This window comes from Scylla paramamosain, chromosome 19 (assembly GCF_035594125.1).
Source record: "Scylla paramamosain isolate STU-SP2022 chromosome 19, ASM3559412v1, whole genome shotgun sequence".
NCBI classification, from domain to species: domain Eukaryota; kingdom Metazoa; phylum Arthropoda; class Malacostraca; order Decapoda; family Portunidae; genus Scylla; species Scylla paramamosain.
In genome coordinates, this window is record NC_087169.1 from 8,442,145 (window position 1) to 8,458,484 (window position 16,340).

Genomic DNA, 16,340 nt, shown 5'->3' on the forward strand with positions numbered 1-16,340 from the left:
TGCCTAGTCAAACTCTTTCAGCTCTGTCTGTCAACATCTACCTTTACTTCGTGCTGGAAGTTTGCTTACTTTAACCTGTTCCTAAAAAGGGTGACCGTTCTAATCCCTCAAACTACCGTCCTATTGCTTTAATTTCCTGCCTATCTAAAGTTTTTGAATCTATCCTCAACAAGAAGATTCTTAAACATCTATCACTTCACAACCTTCTATCTTATCGCCAGTATGGGTTCCGTCAAGGCCGCTCTACTGGTGATCTTCTGGCTTTCCTTACTGAGACTTGGTCATCCTCTTTTAGAGATTTTGGTGAAACTTTTGCTGTTGCCTATCAAAAGCTTTTGATAGTCTGGCACAAAGCTTTGATTTCCAAACTACCCTCCTACGGTTTCTATCCTTCTCTCTGTAACTTCATCTCAAGTTTCCTTTCTGACCATTCTATTGCTGCTCTGGTAGACGGTCACTGTTCTTTTACTAAATCTATTAACAGTGGTGTTCCTCAGGGTTCTGTCCTGTCACCCACTGTCTTCTTATTATTCATTAATGATCTTCTAAACCAAACTTCTTGTCCTATCCACTCCTACGCTGATGACACCAACCTGCACTTTTCCACGTCTTTTCATAGACGTCCAACCCTTCAGGAGGTAAACATATCACGCAGGGAAGCCACAGAACGCTTGACTTCTGATCTTTCTAAAATTTCTGATTGGGGCAGAGCAAACTTGGTATTGTTCAATGCCTCAAAAACTCAATTCCTCCATCTATCAACTCGACACAACCTTCCAGACAACTATCCCCTCTTCTTCAATGACACTCAACTGTCCCCCTCTTCTACACTGAACATCCTCGGTCTATCCTTTACTTATAATCTGAACTGGAAACTTCACATCTCATATCTAGCTAAAACAGCTTCTATGAAGTTAGGTGTTCTGAGACGTCTCCGCCAGTTTTTCTCACCCCCCCCAGCTGCTAACTCTGTACAAGGGCCTTGTCCGTCCATGTATGGAGTATGCTTCACATGTCTGGGGAGGTTGCACTCATACTGCTCTTCTAGACAGGGTGGAATCAAAAGCTTTTCGTCTCATCAACTCCTCTCCTCTAACTGACTGTCTTTAGCCTCTCTCTCACCGCCGCAATGTTGCATATCTAGCTGTCTTCTACCGCTATTTTCATGCTAACTGCTCTTCTGATCTTGCTAACTGCATGCCTCCCCTCCTTCCGCGGCCTCGCTGCACAAGACTTTCTTCTTTCTCTCACCCCTATTCTGTCCACCTCTCTAACGCAAGAGTTAACCAGTATTCTCAATCATTCATCCTTTTCTCTGGTAAACTCTGGAACTCCCTGCCTGCTTCTGTATTTCCACCTTCCTATGACTTGAATTCCTTCAAGAGGGAAGTTTCAAGACACTTATTCATCAATTTTTGACCAATGCTTTGACCCTTTTATGGGATTGGCATTTCAGTGTGCATTTTTTTTTATTAGTTTTTGTTGCACTTGACCAGTGTCCATCCTACATACAAAAAAAAAAAAAAATTATATATATATATATATATATATATATATATATATATATATATATATATATATATATATATATATATATATATATATATATATATATATATATATATATATATATATATATATATATATATATATATATATATATATATATATATATATATATATATATATTTATTTATTTATTTATGAATTTATTCATTTATTGTGTGTGTGTGTGTGTGTGTGTATAGACGTATGTACATATGTATGTACAGACATTTAGATATTACACACACACACACACACACACACACACACACGACTTTGGACAATGCTTTTAATTTTTTGGAAAACAAGTATGGGTACCATTATGACTGTTTATATATAATTAAATATTACTGGTAAGTTTCATGTGTTCAAATTATGCAGTGGACCACACTACTTAAAGCCACCTGCTAACCTTTTAAGTCCACTCTGCTGCTCGACATGGCATTAGACCTTAAGTGCTACCAAAGGCCATTTTGATTAAGAAAATAAAATTGCCACAAAGTGATCAACCTCGTCTGATCAATAACACCAATGAGATGACCAGTTGGCTTACTCGAACCGCACCTTACGTCTCTAGTGTCTTCCCAATACTTGTCTCTAGAGTCTGCCCAATACTTATACGAGACAAGTTACATGATGGTCACTCACACGCCCGACAGTCCAGGACCTGCCTGGTAACCCTGACCCCAAAGCACTGTCCTCACACTATAATTATGAACAGAAGTCTTTGGCTACTTTTTTATCTACTAAGACATGTGTTACCACAATATTTTTAACGAACCTCATGCTTATGTAAAGCCCAGTCTACTTCACTATTATGTCATTGATTAATTCACCGTAAGTATATGACAGCCGTCATATACACTGCATCTGTTTAATGATACGCTACAGGTACTCCAAGAACAAAAATCTCCGTTACCGCACTGCTTTGAGAGACCAACTTTGCGTACCACCAGTGACACTGATCACAGAACGCCGGCGGGTTAAGGACTGGGGGCATGGGTTGGCCAATACGTGTAAGCTAAGCGATACGTTCTTGATTCGAATAGGAACCACAACCATTATTAATTAATGTTGGATATATCAGATAGAAAATGTATCAGATAGGCACAAAAAGCTCACAGAGACAATTTAGTACCAAATATACTTAAAGTCATAGCTAACGTACTTTTAAGACAAAGTATCAAATTCGTACCAAAATTGGCAACCCTGCGGAAAAACGCGTCCCTCCCTCTGCTGCTAAGGGAAAGGGGTACAAGGAAAGGGGGGAGGGATTACGACACACACACACACACACAGACACACACACACACACACACACACACACACACACTTCCCGCGCGGTCATTACTTGAATAAAACACTTTACTTCTAAAAATTACACTGATTAAACTAGGGGGTGCTAGATGAATACTGATGGTTTCTTTTTCAAGTCTTCCTCTAAATCCTGAGTCTCACTTTAAATGGATAAAGGGAAGTAAGGAAATTTAAGTGAGAATTAATGTCTTTGGACGCAAGATGCGTCTTAGCGTTGGTATTCCCGTCTCACAACATCTTCCTCCAAGAAAAACTTAGCAGATCCTAGGTACCTCGAGACCTCCCTTGGACCTTTCCCTCGGGAAATAGTGAGGAATTATATCGTGATGTATGCATAATGAAGTGCTGGTATATTCTCATTGGCGTATAATGTGTGAATTTCAGTCTCCCTCGACCTGTATATGAGGAAATATTTAAAGATATAAACACATGTACTCGTACAAGACTTTAGTGTAGAAGTAAAGAAATAAGATGTTCTCCTGCAGGATGTCACGTTTATTTACAGCGAAAAGTATGTTCTGTAAAGTAAAACTTATGAGCGAGAATTATTGATCAGAATAAGAAGTGCATTTTGTTTATTTATAAGTGGAAGTAAAAGAACTGCGAAATATTCGTTATCTCAAGTTACACGTTCTTCACATGGAAGAAGCGGCATACCGCGTGTTCCAACAATGTCGTCAGCTGATGCCTGGTCCAGCTCCTGATCAACTCGCCTTCTCTCGTCTTAGTTCGTACATGAAGTAAGTAGTACATGAATATTCATCCCATGTGCTGTGTAGGAAACTTTATACAGGGAAGTTACTCAGATTTCTTGCTTACAAAGGACAGAGGATGTTTATAGCATGTTCACTGGCGAGCTTCCTGAAGCTGCTAACCCACTTGTACATTTCGCATGCTTTTCACCTGTTACCATGATCCACGGGTTGCATGCGGTCTTGACTGCCGTATAACAGTCTTATACCATTTCTCCTGAGTGGAAGAGGGGACTGGTCGTCCCTATCTGGAAAGGGAAAGGGGACCGCCACGACTGCAACAACTGTGCTATTACGCTGTTCAGTGTACCAGGCAAGGTGCTTGCCCACCTATTGCTGATGTGAATTCGCAGCCAGCTGCTGAAGCTGCAGAGACCTGAACAGTCTGGGTTCACGCCTGGCAAGTCAACAAACGACCGTATCCTAGCGCTTCGTGTACTGGTGGGGCGCCGCCGTGAGTTTCGACAGGGGATGCTTACAGCCTATGTCGATATCAACAAGTCATTTGATTCAGTGTATCGTGAGACACTCTGGGATATTCTGCGACTCCGTGGAATTCCTACGAGGACTATTGATCTGCTGACTGGCCTGTATTCTGGGACAGAGTGCTGTAAAGTGTGTGTGTGTTGGGGGGAGGAGCTTTTCCAGCTTCTTTCCCGTGAATGCGGGAATGAGGCAGGGCTGTGTCCCTGCCCCATCGCTTTTCAACACTTGTATGGACTGGGTACTAGGCAGAGTTGTGGACCAGAGTCATTGTGGAGCATCCATTGGCAATACCAGGGTCACTGACCTTGTGTGTGTGTGTGTGTGTGTGTGTGTGTGTGTGTGTGTTTACCTGTTTGCATGGTGATGATGATTTACCTATTTTTGGTTTACTGGGCCCCAGCTAAGCTGTAATAGTACCTTTTCCATATCTACATTTATCCAGCCTTTCCTTCATTTGTTGGATACTGCTTACCTCCAGCACCTCTTCCCGCATGATGATGATTCTATGTGGGAAACTACACTTTTAAGTCACTCAACCAGTTTCTGTTGCTCAATTTTTTCCTGTGTCTTCTCATTTCCTATATTCTTGCAGCTAAGAAGAGATTATCTCTTCGAAGAGGAGCACTAGCTGCCAAGGAATGTTTTGGCACCAAGTCCAGGTTGTTATGACCATTGATTCAGATCAGTCCAACAGTAATTCAGGAGCAGGACTCCCGAGAATGGCGAATGGTAATGCTATTGCCCAAACACTCAAAACCTCGCTTCCTTTCATATGTCAGCAATTTACTACCTTTAAATTAATTTATTTAGGTGATAGGATAATCCAATAAGATCATACAGTATTATTATTGTTTCGTTTTTAAGATAATAATAAAAATTTTGTTGACAAGCGTCTTGGTATTTATACCAATTTTTTGTTATTATCCTAAAAATGAAACAATCTTAACACTATATGACCCTATTGACCCTATTACCCAAACAAATTCATTTAAAGTAGTAAATTGCTGACATATGAAAGGCACCGGGTTGTTGAGTGTTTGGCCAAGGTGCTGGGGGCTGATCTTGGATGACCACCCAGCCGCCAGTTTTTCAACTTAGATATTAATATCTAAGTCACAGCCTAAAATGGATGATTAAATGAAGACTAGTGTATCTATCACACAACAAATAACCTTAAGGTGAACTGAGGGAGAGAATGGGTGTTAACTAATATTAGTGTAGTGATGAGAAGAGGTATACTGATTTGGTTTTAGCATATTTAGTAAAGTGACTGCCTAAAAACTATTGCCGCTACATCCAGTCTCCTGTACTTTATTTATTTATTTATTTATTTTATTTTTTTGCAACTCGCACTTTTCTTCCTGCCATTGGAGCTCTCACCTAACGAGCTATACTCTCAGCTCCTGCTCCTGTGTGGCCAACTGCTACTGTTTCCTCTTGGCAGCTTTCTCCTCAAGCAGGAACTCCATCCGACCAACATGCCATTCTAGGGTCTTTTGCCGCCTTACCTCCTGATTTTCATGGAGCTTTTGCCGCATTTAGGAGATGGTTGGTGCCCGTCTTTGACTTGTTGTGGTGGAAGGCACTAGCTGTACTGTCGCTGACTGTGTAGTGGGAAAGACAGTGGTTGCTGGTGCACTGGCTGTACTGCTGCCGACTGTGTAAGTAGCTCTGTTGAAGGAAATAGCTAGATTGTGGAGTTGATACTGGTTCTGCTATCAATTAGTATGGAAACGCATCCAGTATAAGTGGGACATCAGCTAAAATGTTAAAATTTGGAAGGGAAGCTATACATGACAGGATACATGTCGTACAGAACAGCTGTACATATTGGACAAGGTATCGTCAGAGTTGGACAAAATTTAAAGTTTCTGTCATATTTGTTCCTATTCTCACGCACTCTATTGAATATTTTAGTAACTTTTAGTTGCTTTCACAAGTATATTGCCTTTCTCAGGATGCATATTTACTTTCCTGCCATTTATCTATCACATATATTTTCCTTTACAAACCAATCCATCCTTCATGTCCACATTCACGTTGATTCAGTCCCAAAGACATAAGAAGATGCTCCTACAATCCACATATGGAAGCCCACCAGGTGAGTAATCAGTGGTTAAGTAATAATAGCAATGGTGGTCTAATACCTGGAGCAGAGATGGATTCTGGCATAAGAGTATCCATTTGGCCATCAGCCATGGCCAAATCTGTTAGAAGGAGCGAGGCAACTGCAAGGGTGACAGGGTCTTCCTTTTTGGGGAGTGGAGGACCTCCACCTGTCATGGAGCAGTGAAGTTTGTCCTCAGCCTGCTCCCTTTTCGCTCTACGAAAATAGGTCATTGTTATTCCATGTAGAGTTTAAGATGCAAGAAACAGCAGAAAACTCATGCACTGTACAGGCATCCCACTCTGCCAGTTGTTGAAAGATTATTAAGAAATATACCTGAATACCTAAAGCAATTTCCCAACATAAAGTGCTAAAATTAAGACTTGGATAGGCCTCTAATATCAAAACAAAGTTGCTTGCATTTTTATTCAATTATGAATATTCACCACCATCGTCAGATTTTAGACTGCGGTGTAATAGACTCATTCAGAAAACATATACACACTCATTTGTCACCACATCACACGAATTATAATTTTAACCTAACCTTGGTTTGAATGCACCACGTATAAGGTTCCAATGTATCACATGCCTGTTCCTAATGCACCACCCTTGTGGTGTGTGAATGGTGCAAAGGCTCATATTACAGGTGTGTGGAATGTAAAGAGAGTCATATAACACGTGTGGAGGGTAAAGACGGGATTCATGACAGGTGTGTGGAGGGTACAGAGGATTCCTGCCTACAGGTGTGTGGAAGGTACAGAGGGTCATGGCAGGTGTGTGGAAGGTACAAAGGGTTATATTGCAGGTGTGTGTAAGATAGTCATAGAACCGGTGTGTAGAGGGTACAGAAGGTCATGGCAGTTGTGTGGAGGGTATAGAGGGTCATAACTGCTAGATGTGTGGAGGGTAGAGAGTCATGTAACAGGTGTGTGAAGGTTAGAGAGTCGTATAACAGGTGTGTGGAGGGTAGAGAGTAACATAACAGGTGTGTGGAGGGTAGAGAGTCATATAACAGGTGTGTGGAGGGTAGGGAGTCATATAACAAGTGTGTGGAGGGAAGAGAGTCACATAACAGGTGTGTGAGGGTAGAGAGTCATATAATATGTGTGTGGAGGGCACAAAGAAAATTTTTTTTTTATCTGGCTGACCAAGCTGCAGAGGGATCATTATTTTTACCCCAACTTAGCCCCCTCCGTTTTTTTTTTCTTGACTATATGGTAATAACAACAATGAAATTGCTATTGCTCCCAAAAGTTAGGTGCATTTCACGAACCCCAGTAGCCCTAAACCAGTGAATTTGAAGCTAGACTAGTGGTGCATTGAGTTTGATGCATTCAGACAAGGCAGTTCGTGCATTCAGACTAAGCTAGTGGTGCATTCAGGAGATGGTGCATTACGTCCAACTTCCCAACAGACCAACACCAACAATTACACTTAATTCATTTCCTTCCCTTGTACACCCTGCCGGCTCCCCCTTCCTCGTATTATGCACTTGTACAGGTGCACTGCGCATTAATATCCAGATCCAGGTCTAGAATATACTTACTTTTGCTTGTAATTGCCTCACCGAGGCCTCACCTTCAGGGAGATGGTGGATCTGGCGGCATGACCTTCGCTGGGAGGAAACATTTCAGCATATTGCTGGCATATTTCTTCCCAGGCTTCTTTCTTCTGCTGTATATTAGGAGCCTGTCATTTGGACACGACGACAGGCCTCCCTTTAATTAGAAAGAGGAGAGCCACTCTCTCATTTTCACTGGAGGGCCTTACAACGAGTCTGGAGGCCTCCATCTCTTCAAGCCTCGCGCTTGCGTGCAGGGGGCGCACATACGACTAATCCGGTAACATAACAAAGGATTCGGTTAATCATGAGTTTACGTATGTGTTTATGCATTTAAATTACCAGGAGGAGGCAGTAGGCACCTGCTGAAACGATAATTACTTCCAGTGAAGTCCAAAGCACTGGATCAGGGGGTGCTGTGAACTTATCATTAAACTCAGCTATTACCTCACTGAACGTTTCCCTTTGTGTCTCACAACACAAGGGGGCAGTCACAGCCTGCCCTCTAAAGACAATTTTCTTCCTCCATACAAAACTACAAGCACCTAATAACACACATTCTTCACTCAAAAATTTCAAAATATCATGGCGACTCCTACACCAGCCTCGGAGTCCCTATCTGGGGAGGGGACCATAAATGTCCCCAGGTCGGACTGCCTTTGTGTTGACGATCTTAAGTGTCTTGACACCCCCCTTCAACTTTTTCTTCATTAACTTCTGCAACATTCGCAGTCTAAAATCTAATTTTCAATTTGTAGAACACCACCTCTCCTCTTCTAAACCTCATCTTCTTTTCCTCACTGAAACTCAGGTGTCTGAGGCAACTGACAGTAGCCCCTTTTTCTGATCCCTCTTACTTTCTCTATCCTCATTTTCAATCCAATTGCGTTTCTGTGCGCAACGACTTAACCTGTTCCCGTGCCCACGCTCTTGAATCATCCGAGTTTTCTACCATCTAGATACGACTCTCTCAAACTATATTTATATGTGCTGTATATATACCTCTCACCTAACTCCTCTGACTATAAGAAATTGTTTGACTACTTAACTTCAAAAATGGAGCACATTCTGTCCCTCTTCCCTTTTGCAGAGATCTCCATTATTAGAGACTTCGATGTTCACCACCAGCTTTGGGTTTCCTCTCCTTTCACTGACCATCCTGGTGAACTAGCCTTCAACTTTGCTATCCTCCACGATCTAGAGCAATTGGTGCAACACCCGACTGGTATTCCTGACCGTCTTGGAAATATGCCCAACATTCTTGACCTTTTTCCTGACCTCTAATCCTTTTCCTTATGGTGTCACTCTCTCTTCTCCGTTGGGCTCCTCCGATCACAGTCTCATATCTGTGTCTTGTCCTATCGCTTCAGTCCCTCCTCAGGATCCCCCTAAGAGAAGATGCCTCTGTTTTTTTTCGGTTCTGCTAGTTGGGGGGACCTGAGGAAGTATTTTCCTGATTTTTCTTGAAATGACTACTGCTTCCTTGTTAAAGATCCGTCTTTGTGTTCCGAACATGTAAAAAAGATGATAGTGTCTGGCATGGAGGCGTACATTCCTCACTCTTTTTCTCGACTAAAACCTTCCAAACCTTGATCACCAGAATCTCATGCACTTTATATTTCTGCCCGGAACCATACCAAGTCTGTTCTCCAACTAGCCAAAAACTCCTTTATTAATAGAAAGTGTCAAAATCTTTCAATTTCTGACTCCCCTCGTGACTTCTGGCCAAAAATATCTCCAATAACTTTGCTTCTTCTTTCCCTCCTCTATTTCAACCAGATGGCACTACTGCTAGTACATCTATTTCTAAAGCTGAACTCTTCCATCAAACCTTTGCTAAAAACTCTACTCTGGACGATTCTGTGTTTGTTCCTCCCTCTCCTCCACCCTCTGACTACTTCATGCTACTTATTAAAACTCTTTGCAATCAAATGAAACAATGAAATTATGTCTCCGTACTTGTACCTTGCCTAGTCAGACTTTCATCTCCATCTGTCAACATCTACCTTCCCTTCAGCCTGTTCCTAAAAAGGGTGACCGTTCTAATCCCTCAAACTACCGTCCTATTGCTTCTTGCCTATCTAAAGTTTTTTTTTTTAATCTATCCTCAACAGGAAGATTTTTAAACATCCATCACTTCACAACCTTCTATCTGATCGCCAGTACGAGTTCCGTCAAGGCTGCTCTACTCTACAGTCTGGCACAAAGCTTTGATTCCCAAACTACACTCCTACGGCTTTAATCCTTTTCTCTGTAACTTCATCTCAAGTTTCCTTTCTGACGGTTTTATTGCTGCTGTGGTAGACAGTCACTGTTCTTTTAAATCTATCAACAGTGGTGTTCCTCAGGGTTCTGTTCTGTCACCCACTCTCTTATTATTCATCAATGACCTAAACCAAACTTATTGTCCTATCCATTCCTACGCTGATGATGCCACCCTGCACTTTTCCACGTCTTTTCATAGACGTCCAACACTTAAGGAAGTAAACTTTTCATGCAGTGAATCCACAAAACGCCTAATTTCTGATCTCTCTAAAATTTTAGATTGGGGCAGAGCAAACTTGGTATTGTTCAATGCCTCAAAAACTCAATTCCTCCATCTATCAACTCAACACAACCTTCCCGACAACTATCTCGTCTTTTTCAATGACCCTCAACTGTCCTCTTCTACACTGAACATCCTCGGTTTGTCCTTTACACATAATCTCGACTATAAACCTTACACCTTATCTCTAGCTAAAACAGCTTATATGAATTTAGGTGTTCTGAGACGCCTCTGCCAGTTTTTCTCACCCCCGCAAGATGCTAACTCTATACAAGGGCCTTATTCGTCCATGTATGGAGTATGCTTCACATGTCTGGGGGGGGTTCCACTCATACTGCTCTTCTAGACAGGGTGGAATCAAAAGCTTTTCGTCTCATCAACTCCTCTCCTCTAACTGACTGTCTTCAGCCTCTTTCTCACCGCCGCAATGTTGCATATCTATCTATATATGTTATTTACTTATAATCTGAACTGGAAACTTCACATCTCATCTCTAGCTAAAACAGCTTCTATGAAGTTAGGTGTTCTGAGACGTCTCCGCAAGTTCCCCCCACCCTTTCCCCGCTGCTAACTCTGTACAAAGACCTTATCCGTCCATGTATGGAGTATGCTTCACATGTCTGGGGGGGTTCCACTAGTACCGCTCTTCTAGACAGGGTGGAATCCAGCGCTTTTCATCTCATCAACTCTCCTCTTCTAACTGACTGTCTCTCATCGCCGCAATGTTGCACCTTTAGCTGTCTTCCACCGCTATTTTCATGCTAACTGCTCTTCTGATCTTGCTATCCCTTCCTCCCGCGGCCTCTCTAATGCAAGAGTTAACCAGTATTCTCAGTTATTCATCCCTTTCTTTGGTAAACTTTGGAACTCCCTGCCTCCTTCTGTATTTCCACCTTCCTATGAATTGAATTCCTTCAAGAGGGAGGTTTCAAGACATTTATTCTTCAATTTTTGACCACCGCTTTGGACTCTTTTCTGGGACTGGCATCTCACTAGAACATAAGAAATAAGGGAATCTGCAAGAAACGACCAGGCTTACAGTCCTTGACTGTAAGTAAAGTGACAGTCCTTGTATGAAATATACCTATCTATTTCCATCTATTATTCCCATCTATAAACCCGTCTAATCTTCTCTTAAAGCTCCTTAATGTTCTAGCAATATCAACAGGATTACTGAGTCCGTTCCATTCATCTACCACTCTGTTTGAGAATCAATTTCTTCCTATCTCCTTCCTAAACCTAAATTTTTCAAACTTGAATCCGTTATTTCTTGTTCTATCTTGGTTGCTGATCCTTAGAATTTTACTTACTTACTTGTTATAACCCTTATACCACTTATAGACTTCTATCAGGTCCCCTCTTAACCTACGTCTCTCTAAAGAATGTAGAATTAACAGCTTCAATCTCGTCTCGTATGGAATATTCCTCATCTCCTGTATCCTTTTAGTCATTCTCCTCTGTACTGATTCTAATAGACCTATATATTTCCTGCGATGTGGGGAACAGAACTGCACAGCGTGGTCTAGATAACGTCTGACCAGCGTCAAGTATAACTTTAACATTACTTCCCTTCCTTCTACTATTAACACTTCTAAAAATTAATCCTAGTGGCCTATTTGCCCAGTTTCTGGCCTTTATGCATTGTTTTCCTAGACGGAGTTCAGAGCTAACTATAACTCTTAAATCTTTCTCATACCCTGTACCTACCACAGTTTGGTTGTTTAATGTGTACCTACTGTGTGGGGTATACTTGACCAGCGTCAAGTATAACTTTAACATTACTTCCCTTCCTTCTACTATTAACACTTCTAAAAATTAATCCTAGTGGCCTATTTGCCCAGTTTCTGGCCTTTATGCATTGTTTTCCTAGACGGAGTTCAGAGCTAACTATAACTCTTAAATCTTTCTCATACCCTGTACCTACCACAGTTTGGTTGTTTAATGTGTACCTACTGTGTGGGGTTTCCTCTACCTAGGCTAAGTAATTTGCATTTGTTGATGTTAAATTGCATTTGCCATCTGTCCGTCCATTCATTCATCCTATCTAAATCTGCCTGCAAGGCGATGGCATCCGATTCTGACCTAATTAATCTACCTATCTTTGTGTCAACCGCAAATTTACTAACATCACTACTATTTCCATTATCCAAGTCATTGACTTATTTATCAAGTTACGTCTGCCTAAATGTTCCCTAATGTTCCTCGCTATTATTGACTCCAATATTTTACCTACAACTGAAGTTAAGCTGACAGATCTATAGTTAGACGCTAAAATTTTATCGCCTTTCTTAAAGATGAGGTACTACATTAGCCTGCCTCCACATTACTGGTACCTTACCTGAATCAAGTAATTTCCTAAAGACAGAAACTAACGGCTCACTAATAATCTCGTTGCATTCCTTAAGTACTTTGGGATATATTTCATCTGGTTCTGGTGTCTTGAACTTTATTAGCCTATCTATCTCGTGTTCCACTATCTCCTTACTTATGGAAATATCTGTCAGCTTCTCATTCTCATCTGCTCTAAACATCTGTTCACTATTCGGCATATCCTGCATGTTTTCCTGGGTGAAGATTGTTAAAAAATACTCATTTAGAATTTTACTAATCTCCTCTCCAGAACTAACCAGCTCCCCATCTGCTGTCTGTAATGGACCTATAGTGTCCTTATTCTCCGTCCTGTATACCTGATAAAATCCCTTGGGTTCCGTCTTCGCCTGGCTGGTTACCTTTAATTCGCAATTGCCCTTAGCTTTCCTCGTTAACCTCCTGACTGTTCTAACTAATTCATAATATTGTGTCCTTAAAACTTCTTCACCTGCCCTTAATCTCTTATACTTCTCTTCCGCCCTATATAATGTTTTAACCTAGCAGTCATCCATTTAGGGTAATTTTTCTGTGATCTTATTGCCCTATACGGGATATTTGCTAACTGACCTGTATGAACTTTACAAAATATTTATACAATTCATCTACATTTACTTCATCTAATCCTCTCATCTCGTCTCCTACCATCCTCTCCACTCCCTCATCTACTCGTATCTACCTCACCTCTCCCATTTCAGCATGACCTGACCTTCCAACATACCTACACCTATCTCCCCCTCTCTCTCTACTCGCCCCCTTCCAGACACATCACTCCTCTTGTCCTACACCTTCACGCCTCACCTCACCTCTCTCATCCTGCCTTATCTCTCTCAACTCCGTCCCGGACCTGACCTCACCCTGCATCCGTTGCCTTGGAGGTACCTTTTTAATTCCTCAAAATCTGCTCTCCTAGAGTCAGGTATTTTACTAGTGTTTTGGCTTCTAAAAGTTTCTTCCCATTTTAAATTGTACTAATTTCCCTATGGTCACTATTACCTAGCTGTCCTCCAACCTCTACCTGCGTGACTACTTCCTCCCTGTTAGTAAGAATTAAATCTAGAATATTATTCCCCCTTGTGTTTTCTACGATTACCAGTTTAAAAAAAAATAGCCTGAATTACTTCTGCTTAAATTCTTCTGCTTCCTTGTTACCCACCGTCAGACTCCAGTCGAGATATATATATATATATATATATATATATATATATATATATATATATATATATATATATATATATATATATATATATATATATATATATATGGAGTTCCTCCATCGCTGGGTCACTGTCAGTAGCTGTGGTGGCAAGGGACTCCACCACTTCCAATGTGACGATGATCCTGATGGAGAAGCTGGTCTCGGCATCCAAGGTGTCGTCATCGCTGGTTGGAATGCCGACTGGGAAGCGTGAGAGGGCATCGGACGCCAAGTTGCATTGAAAGCAAAGGCTTCTTCAAGCGCTGCATACGTGAGTTGTCGATGGCATCCAGCGTGTAACAGTTGAGGATAGGGACCAGTGAGCGATGGTCCGTCAATAGGTCGAAGTGCTGTAGACCCGTGAGGTAGAACTTGCACTTCTTCGTCGCCCACACCGCTGCCAGCAACTCCAACTCAATCGTGGCATATCAGGTCTCCGTTTCCGTCAAAAAGCGGGAACCGCACTGGACGAGACGGAACTGGCCTCCCCCGTGGTCTTGTAAAAGGGCGTATCCCAAGCCATACAAAAGGGAAGCGTCGGTCTGGAGAACAGTTGGGAGAGACAGATCGAAGGCTGCAAGGACTGGTGGGCCCGTCTTGATACGGACAAAAAGAACACACACCTATACAAACTGCCCACAAATTCAAACACGAGGGTCGTGGACCGCTCATTGCATCAAAACTTGCGTATACACACGCTCAGCCGATGAGTCACGTCCCGAATATCTGATATATGCTACAGCTATATAAACTAAGAGGCAGCTGGAGGGAGATGCCTAGAGCTACACATATATGCAGAGGCTTACTGTGTAGTTACTCAATTATCTCTTTAAAACAAATGGCCTGTATGTGTGTATGCGTTGACATACACACATACATCCACCCGCTCGCTCGCTGCCTCGCCTTACCCAGCGCTGGCTGGGCAAGGCACTTTCCTCCCCAAAAATTCTGAGGACTAAACTATGAAGGATGGATGAATACTGATTACTTTATCAAGTCAACTCTTCTACAAAATGCTGGGTGAGACTCATATTGAATGAACAATGGGAAGCAAGGAAAATTATGAGGAGAATACGAGTGACTGTGCAGGTGAAAGTTATACTAGTGCTACCAATAGCTAAGCGTCAAAGACGCATAAAATTTCTCTCTTCTCATATCTCTTAGACTTAGACTGGCGCTTCTTTCTCCTCCTCCTCCTCCTCCTCCTCCGAGACCCATGTCTGACTAGATTTCAGGTCTTCACGTCTACATCAATGTGCATTTTTTTCTCTTTCAGGATATCATAGCTAGATCTCTCTTCCAGCGGCCAACTCTGCCTATGACTCTGGTCAGTCCTACTCTGTCGTCTTCTCGGTCCTCTGCCGCCTCTCTGCACTAACTCTCACTTCTCCTCTCACCCACACTCTACTTCTATGGCACTTTCTTCTGCACACAGTACATTTATAAGAGTCACAATGGAACTGTGACATCCCTTCCCCATTGCAACTCACGATGAGCCCACCAGAGATCGTGGTTCTCTGGTGCGACATCACAGCACCACCAGGCAAAATATTTCTCAGCCAAGCACTACTCTCCTTCGCGCCGCCAAACAAGTTTAAATTGGTGGCCCCCTCATGCCTCCTCACTGGAGAACACATCAATCTCACCTCAGGCCTTCACTACATTATTCCAGCTTGCCTGCTCCTGGCTTCGTGGAGCCTCCGTGCCACATCCATAAAACTGATGAAAAACGAAAATGCCATTTCCCAAGCAAAACTGAAAGGAACTATCTGGCTGCTCTTAACAAAAAATAAATAAATAAATAAATAAATAAATAAATAAAAAAAATAGTACTTCTTCCCAGGTGACACAACCAAGCTTGCGACTAACTGTTGGGTACAGCGACACTATCATACGAATCATCATTCCTCCTTTCGACCCATCGATGACACAGGTATCGCCAGAGTGAGCTGACGGCTGCTCCTTTCCAGAACGCAGCACGGACATCCCCGCACATAGAACCAAACAAACACACGGGGCCATCACAAAATAACAGACCCTGACTCCAACATGAGTCCGGCCAACGTGCCGCTAGGCCAGCCCAACTGTTCCCAGCAACTGCTCTTGAGTGCATTCACTTATCAGACCCGATACCTTGTCGCTTCAAGGAAGCCGACATCCATCAACAACCATATCCCTTTTTGGTCCTAGGACCTGATAATCATCAAAAGCAACTCGGCCAACCGAAGGCTCCAGCAACACTGAAGATGCTTCCCGAGTTGCAAACAACAAACTCGCACAGGCAGCTCTCGCATCAACAACACCATCACAACTTGTACTTAAAGGAGGAATCGTAAGAGTATATATATATATATATATATATATATATATATATATATATATATATATATATATATATATATATATATATATATATATATATATATATATATGATGGACATTGGCCAAGGGCAACAAAA